The 8,147-nt window shown below is 41.8% G+C and overlaps 1 protein-coding gene across 2 annotated transcripts in view; it reads left to right on the top strand.

The window, feature by feature from the left end:
• The window catches only part of slc8a2b (solute carrier family 8 member 2b), a 113,019-nt gene that overhangs the window by 39,715 nt on the left and 65,157 nt on the right, over positions 1-8,147 (top strand). For both annotated transcript variants that reach the window (XM_017437385.3, XM_017437386.3), the window contains exon 2: positions 2,918-2,950. The gene's annotated coding sequence lies outside the window, so the exon portion shown is untranslated. The remainder of the gene's footprint in view (positions 1-2,917; positions 2,951-8,147) is intronic.

The raw sequence follows: 8,147 nt of genomic DNA, 5'->3' as shown, positions 1-8,147 counted from the left end.
CTTTATTTTAGCAGTAAGGTAGCAAAGCTGCGCTCTTCTTCGTAGACATTGAGTTTGGCTGCAGCTGCACACAGTTGCAGCGCCTCCTACAGGAAACTGGTGGAGCTACGCAGAGAACCACGCCGTTCAAAAGCCTTGATTGGATTCATGTTTTTATAATAAACACAGCAGAGAAACACTGAGGTCCGGACCCCGGGGTCCTCAGTGGGAGCTACGGCCCTGGATGTAAATTCCTGTTTTCTCACAGTTTTCTACCTTATTTACTGAGCTTATGCCGAGCTAAATGAACATTTGTGCTGTTAAAAACAACGCTTTTACATGGCTTTGTTTAGTCAGGTGGCTGTCAAATGCAAAACTGTCTATAATTCAGTCATTTTTAGAGAAACTGACCTAAAATTCTGTGTGGTAGTAGCTGACAGTCATTCCGCAATACTGTCTAAAACTCTGGTATAAAAATTGGGTATATATTTAACTTAATTTGCTGTTTTGGTTTTAAAACTGAGGTTCTGATTTTATAACTACTTGCAAACTGCTTTTACATTTTTATTTATTTCCTTTTTTTTTGTCCGTGGAGCATTTTCAAACGAAAAAATAAAAACATTAAACTTCATCAAATAAACAACTTGCAGCTCACAAACAGATTAGAAAGAAAGGAAGAAGACACTCGCAGCTATATCGTTCTTCTGTCACACTAATTGTCTATAAAATCTTTTTTTTAAACATCTGTCTCTTCCTAATTGCTCCGGTGCCTTCTGGAGGCAGGTTAATCCATTAAATGTCAGGGTTCTTAGTTTGGGATGAAAAAATGAGCGTTTCGGCTTCAGTCTACCGTCCATCAACAAGGAAACATGTTTTATTTTAGGTGGGTGAGCAGCCAGAGACTTTCAGCTCACTGGATGTTTTCGAAGGCTTCAGATGTCGTTTACGTCATGAATTATGTAGAGCAGAAATAATTCCTGTAGTCAGAAACACTCACAGTTTTTTACCTGGTGTTTGTGTCAAAAGTTGAGAACTGAAAGTGTTTTTAGTGGAAAAAGCAGAACTGAGGTCGAAACTTCAGTCTGCAGGAAGGATTCAAAGTATTATTCTGCTGTGTGTGGTGGAAATGTCCAAAAACCAAATCAAATTCCACGGCTGTCTGTGTTGTGCTTTCCTGCGTTGTTGTCTCCTGATGTGAACATTTAATTTCTCACTTCTGGAAAATATGAAGCTCATCAGAGGTGAGCAGCTCTGAGTTTAACTAGCGAGACTTCTCGTTTGACCGTTAAAAAAGGGACAACATGTCCTCCCCTCTCACCTGTTGATCACCAGCTCCTTTTAAAGCTCTGAACACGATTAAACGTGTTGAGACCAGCTTCATGTCGTTCCTCTTCCTCATCCTCCTCTGTCACGCCAACCCTCTGCAGATCCTCCTCCATTCTTCTCCGCTGTCTTCCCTGTCAGCTCCACGTGTGTCCAATATTTCCACTGTCCCTCCTCTGCACGTGTCCAAACCATCCCAACCTGAGCTGTTAGAAATCAAACAATATTCACAAACAGACATGAATATTTACTCCTTGTCCTCTTATTTAATCGAGTTTTTAGCAACCAGTCAGTGATAGTTTATTTGTCCGAAGCTAAAAAATGTGAGGATTTGGGTTTTTGTGTCTTCAGTTTGTTATTTTTATTATCTTGTTTCAGTTTAGTTTTTCCTGTTTGTGTTGCCGTCAGCATTCACTCCTCCCCCGGTCACTCTTCTGCCTTCCTGCCACGCCCACCTACACCTGTCTCTAATCTTGTTAATTGCTTCACCTGTGCCCACTTTCCAATCACCTCCTGTTTAAAAACCCGGTCATTTCTCCCACACCCTGCTGGTTCGTTGTTCTCTGTTCCCCTGGGTTTATGTTGTTGCTCCTCACCTTGTCATTTTATGTTTAACTTTAGCTTTGTTTAGTTTATTTGATTTAATAAATTAGTTTTTCTAACATGAGTCTGCATTCTGGGTTCGCCTCCATGACAGAGAAGTTAGACATACTTGTGTGTAAATTATTACTAAGGAGAGTCGTGGCTTTCAGGTTTAATAGTTTCTTGTCTAAATAGTTGAGGTAAATTCTCTCTGTTAATAAGGAAATTCAAGCTTTCTGTCTTCAGCATATTTCACTCAGCTGCTGTTTCAGTATTCTGGATAAATATTAAATGCTAACTATTACATCAGTGTTGGCAGATCTCAGATCAGGATCAGAGCTAAAAAGCTCCTGATCAATAAAACAATCTACACAGTCTCTGGTTTTTAGGAGCAGAGGCTCATTGTTATCTGAGGCACGTCTCAGTCAGAGGAACGCCGGTCCAACTCATCAGTCCCCCGAAACCCACCAAGGCATTCAGATTCCCACGCTTCCTTCCAAGGCTGGATGCTCCTGTTCTTACCGTCTAATTCAGCCTGGCAGGTGCTGTAAACTATATTTTATTCACCAGGAACCTTGGCGAGGAAAGTGAGGAAAGCACAATTATTGCAGCTAGAACAAATTACGCCCTGACGTCTAAAAGGAAGAAAGCTCGAAACCAAACGGAGAGAATTTCATTTTCACCGTGTGGGCTGCACGAGCCAGCACTAAAACAAACACAGGCAACGCTATCAATGGAAATATTGGCTTCTGAATCTTTGAATGATTTTCTATAGTTGCTGTAAAGATAAACCCTAAACAAGGTCTCCATTGATTTGCTTGGCTGGGTGTTTCCGCACATTAAGGCTGAGGAGAAGCTGTGCCAAGATGCCTTCTGGGGAAATTAACGATGAAACTGTTTAGTGTGTGCTGTTAAAACTGGCACACAGATTTGTGATTCAACATTTCATTAATATATCTTAAAAAAAACGAGTGTGTTGTGTGATTTAGTTCATTGAGGGCACGTCTTAATTAAATTCTCTTATCTGTTTCAGGGCAGCTGAACCACCGGAAGTCCACGTGTTTGGGTAAGTGGAATTACCGTCGCGAACGTGTGTGTAAATGATGCATTTGCACGCACACACACACACACAAACGTGAGACAGTATAACCTACTGTATGTGAAGCCGTGCTGAGCAGTGTGTTTAATGTTTCTAACCGACAGTAAAGAGTCACGGAGAGGCGGCTTTGTTTGTGGCTCTGGTTTCATGGCTCCTTTCAGAATACTAAACATTTAGCTGCTGTTATCTGCAAGAGCTGCTCCAAGTGTGTGTGTGTGTGTGTGTGTGTGCAGCTCAAACAATTGTTACCAAGTTAACCAAATGCTTCCTCCAACTACGTGTGACTTTCAAATAGAAATGTGTGTTTGTGACTATAGTAAGCTCACACTGAGTGTGTGTGTGTGTGTGTGTGGCGTCCCTCGGGGATAATGTCATGTACAGGAGCACATTTGTGGCGGCTGTGGATCAGCGGTTCGATTCATGGTCATCTTCCAGCGAGAGAGTTGGAGGTTCAATTCCTGACGGTGTGCAGACACGAAGCCCTCATTGTCCCCGATGTGCCCCGTCGGTGTCTGAATGTGACCTAAAGCAGCAATTAGACTCTGCAGAAGGATTTATTCACATTAGAGACGTAATGGAGTGCTGTATGAATGTGTGTGTGTGTGTGTGTGTGTGTGTGTGGACGGTTAGATGAGGGCACAGATTGTGTTGGCGAGAAAGAAGTTTTAAAGCTGCAGTCCATTTAATCCTTGGCTGTAATGAGAGAACGAGGATTTGTTATTTGTAACATAAAAGCTGTTTTCTCCATATTTGTTACTTTGATGGCAAGTTTATCTGTTGTTTCTTTTTTATTTGCTTCTGTATTTAGTTACATCTGTTTCATGTGGAGACGTTACTTTTACATTTCACAAAACACAACCACTGAAAAAGAAAACAGCAGCGTTTCTTTTCACAGGAAAGCTCAGAGCTGCAGATCTTGTTGGTTGCAGCCGTCGAGGTGTTTTACAACTAGAGACAGGACTGGAAGCTGGAAGTTGAAGCCACAAAGGGGCGAGCGCCCCCTAGTGGCTGGCAGCAGTACAATCTTTAAGCCCCGCCCCTCCATGTAAATGAAGGGGACATTTTCTTAACTTAAAAAATTAAAATACGTTTCATCTGATTATTTTCAGGCGTTAATTGATGCTGTTTGTTCAAATATGTTTACTTTCAGTCAGTTGTTTTGGGCTTATTAAAAATGTCACGTGACGCTGTGATTGACAGGCTGTTGGCGAGCTGTGAGGGCGTGGAGGCGGGACTTCCACATTAAGAGCACAGCCATACATCCTTACTGCGTAGAGTCAACATAGCAGCTCCTAAAAAACATAAGAAAAGCTTCAGTTTTGGACACTGGAAGTTAACAGAGTCGCTCCGTCCATCTTTCTGTCTTGTTGCTACATGATGATGTCATTTCCTGTTTCTGACTTGTGTTTAAATAGTTCAGTTGTTCACTGTAAGCCACATCCACCTCATAAAAACAGACCATAATGCACTGTGGCATGAGCCAACAACTTCTGCAGCTGGGGTTTATAAGTTTCAGACTCATTTTCTGAATATTTCATCAAAGTTTAATTAATTTTTAAGTCATCTCGCTAACAGACACACAAACAAACCAACACGACTGGAAACGACCTCCCAGGTGGAGGTAAAGACGTCAAAACATTAAACTTCTCCTGACGTCTCCAAAAGTGAAGCAACTCAGTTCCTCCTCTTCCTAAACTGCAGGATTTGAGAATTATTTATAAAAATGTGTATAAAATAAAATCTCATGTTGGGTTTTTTGTTTATTTGTTGACATTTACGAGTCAAGCACAGGAAAGAAGCTTATTTGCATCAAAGTGATATAAACTGTTACTACTGTTTTCTTCATCGCTCACGTCTCTCCTGCGTTTCATCTCTTTTTCTGTTCTGATCATTTCTCTTCCTGCTTCCACAGCTCTCGACCGTAAACGGTGACGACGGGTGTCTCGGTCTTTTATCCTCCGTCTTTCTCTTTGTTTTTGGAGTTTAATCAGAAAATGACTCAGACGTTTAACTAAACATTTAAACTGTAATAAGCAGCGACCCGTTTGGTGCTGGTCTGTAAATATTCAGCACATTTCTTCTTCTTTCGTTCCCTCTTTTTATGCCTGGCTGAATCACACCCGCCTCTTCATTAACATTTTATTACTCTCATTTTATTACGTTTAATTATCTCAGAGAAACAATTCTGCGAATGCATTGTTTTGTGCTCGTCTGCTCTGTTTGTTTTAGAGTTTATGTCCTCTGATTGTTGTTCCTTCAACAATGTGAATTTAAATCAGACGTAAAAGCTTTTTGTCTCCATCATGTCCCAGGATGTAGCTTTAACGAACACTGTTATATGTTTTCATCTCAAACCTCAGCATAATATGTTTTTATCATCAAATGCAACACAGCCTGATGCCAATAAGACTCAGCAGCTTCATATGCATGTCCAGTTTAAACTGATACGCTAAAAATGTGGTGGAACACTAGCTAAAAGCTAAAAGGAGCAAAATGATAGCTGCAAGCTAAAAGTAGCAAAAAGATGCCAAGAACCTTAAAGTAGCAGAAAGGTAGCTGAAAGTGGCATAAAAGGATAAAAATAAAGCCAGTTTGCTGAAGCCGTTTTAAAAGAAAACAACATTTTGAAGGATTTAAGGAGATCTTTGTGTATTTCTATGGGGTAAAACAGCACAAAGTCTGCAGAGACAGTTATACAGGGTGGGACATTTATATGGATACACCTTAATAAAATGGGAATGGTTGGTGATATTAACTTCCTGTTTGTGGCACATTAGTATACGGGAGGGGGGAAATTGTGTCTGATTGTCAATGCAACCCTCTTCTCCCACTTCCACTTCCTGGAAAGTGGATTGGTCGTTGAACGGTCCCCCGAGGTCTCCCGATCTGACCCCCTTAGACTTTTATCTTCGGGGTCATCTGAAGGTGATTGTCTCTGCTGTGAACATACCAGATGTGCAGCATCTGAAACTACAGCTACTGGAAGCCTGTGCTCGCATTTCTCCTGCAGTGTTGCTGTCAGTGTGTGAAGAGTGGGAGAAGAGGGTTGCATTGACAATCCAACACAACGGGCAGCACTTTGAACACATTTTATAAGTGCTGAGAAACTTGTAAATAACTCATGAAAGAATAAAGTTACGTTAAAACCAAGCACACTGTTGTTTTTCTTGTGAAATTCCCAACAAGTTTGATGTGTCACATGACCCTCTTCCCATTGAAAAAACAAAAGTTGGATCCAAAATGGCCGACTATAAATGGCCGCCATGGTCACCACCCATCTTGATAAGTTTCCCTTCTCCCAAATACTAATGTGCCACAAGCAGGAAGTTAATATCACCAACCATTCCCATTTTATGAAGGTGTATCCATAGAAATGGCCGAGCCTGTACAATTATAAAAATAAGTATGAGAACAATGAAATAAAATAAAAACAAGAGATCAGAGTGAGTGCTGAATCAATCACACAAGAACTGAGCTTTATTTTGTGTTTTGATAAATCTGAGGTGGTAAGAATTCAGGATTTAGACAAATAACAGAAAAATAAATGTTTTTAAAGATATTTATGTTAAAACGCTTCAGCTATAGCCTCAGACTGCCTGTTAAACACCTTAGATCTGGACAAACAGTTATTCTGAATGATTTATCGTTTAAAACCTGCAAGTTTAACCCACTTGGCTGTATAATGAGTTTTTAACGCTTCATTGTCTCTCAGGTTTACAGACTCAGAGGTTTACAGATTCCAGGCAGGTCCGACGGTCCGATGGCCAACATGAGAGCGTGTTGTGCCACGTGAACAGCTCTGTGGCCATAAAAGGTGTAGTTTATGAGTTTGGTGCCTCTGTTTGTCGGCTCCAGAGGCTTCTGCCTGGATACAGCGGCGGGTGGGCGGCTGGCAGGGCGGAGGGGAGCGGCGTGGGCGGGTGGGTGGTAATTGGCTCTCTGAGAGCGATCCAAAGAGCAGCTAAAGATCTCCGAGTGTGTTTGAGGAGTCACGGTTGTCTGTAACTGAGAAATAATTGGTGATGTCTTGGAGGGGACCTGAAGTGTCTCCTGGACGTGTGTTTGTTTAGGACACGTTGTTCTGCAGCCACGTGCCCCCTTCTCGCCCACGCAGACAAACGAGTCCTGCTGAAATGTGTGTGCAGCTTCTCCTCAGTTAACGCAGCCTAATAAGGTCAGGAAAGAGCGCAGATGGAAGGAGCTGTTTGTTTTCATCACCACTTAGCCTTATAACCTTCCTGAAGACACTCTCACACACGCCGGGCACTTTCTCTAATACATGTGGCAATAAAACATGTATTTTAGTACTTTAGATGTGGTAATAGTACAAATATTTGACCTCAAACTGAAGCTCAGGTTGGTTTGATTCACTCTGAGATCCAGTTACTCTCAGAAATGTTTCTGTTTGGTTCTCTAGAACAGCACGAAACAGGCCTATTCTATTATTATTGTTACAATTAGAGTAGTCAGTATCTTACCTGCAGAAGGCAGCATTCAGAGCGATCTCAGTTTATAGAATTATGAGTAAATTCTCTGAGTTCTCGGAGCAGGAATCATCTGCCTTTCTGTTTCTGTTTCTGTAAAGGATGCTCCGGCACTTTATTTGTGATGTTTCCTTTTCCTTTGAGGTAATAAAAGAAACATCTGAGCTGCGCTTTAAAGCATTTCAGGAACCAAGGGGAGAAAACCAAATCACACGGGAAAATATCCAAGTGAAACAACAGGGAACAACAAATATCAAGACACAAAACCGATTTAGCTCCACAATGCTGACTTCATTCATGACAGCCGACATCTTTGCAGGATGTGTTGGCTCCAATCGTGAAGGACCAGAGGAGGCTCACATCACAGAACTGTTTCTGAAAGATGCTTCAGATGCTTCCAGGTCATTTCACTCAGTGGAGAAAACCTGTCATCCAGTGATCCACCAGTATTTAATGAGGCACCTTCATTAGACCAGTAACGCGTTTGTTGTCGCCCATACTTCGTTAACTCCTAATTTACTCCTCAGATTCTGTCATTGATCAGTAAATGACCCATTGGGACATAAACACACCTTCATACAGGAGCTCCTGATTTGCAGGGAGTGGAGGTGGTGCTGCTGGGACGGGTGACGGGCACGCACAGCCACGATGGGAGGCGGGGCTTCTGTAATTACAGAGGG

Source organism: Kryptolebias marmoratus, linkage group LG2 (genome assembly GCF_001649575.2).
Source record: "Kryptolebias marmoratus isolate JLee-2015 linkage group LG2, ASM164957v2, whole genome shotgun sequence".
Taxonomy (NCBI): domain Eukaryota; kingdom Metazoa; phylum Chordata; class Actinopteri; order Cyprinodontiformes; family Rivulidae; genus Kryptolebias; species Kryptolebias marmoratus.
This window is presented reverse-complemented; position numbering and strand designations above follow the sequence as displayed.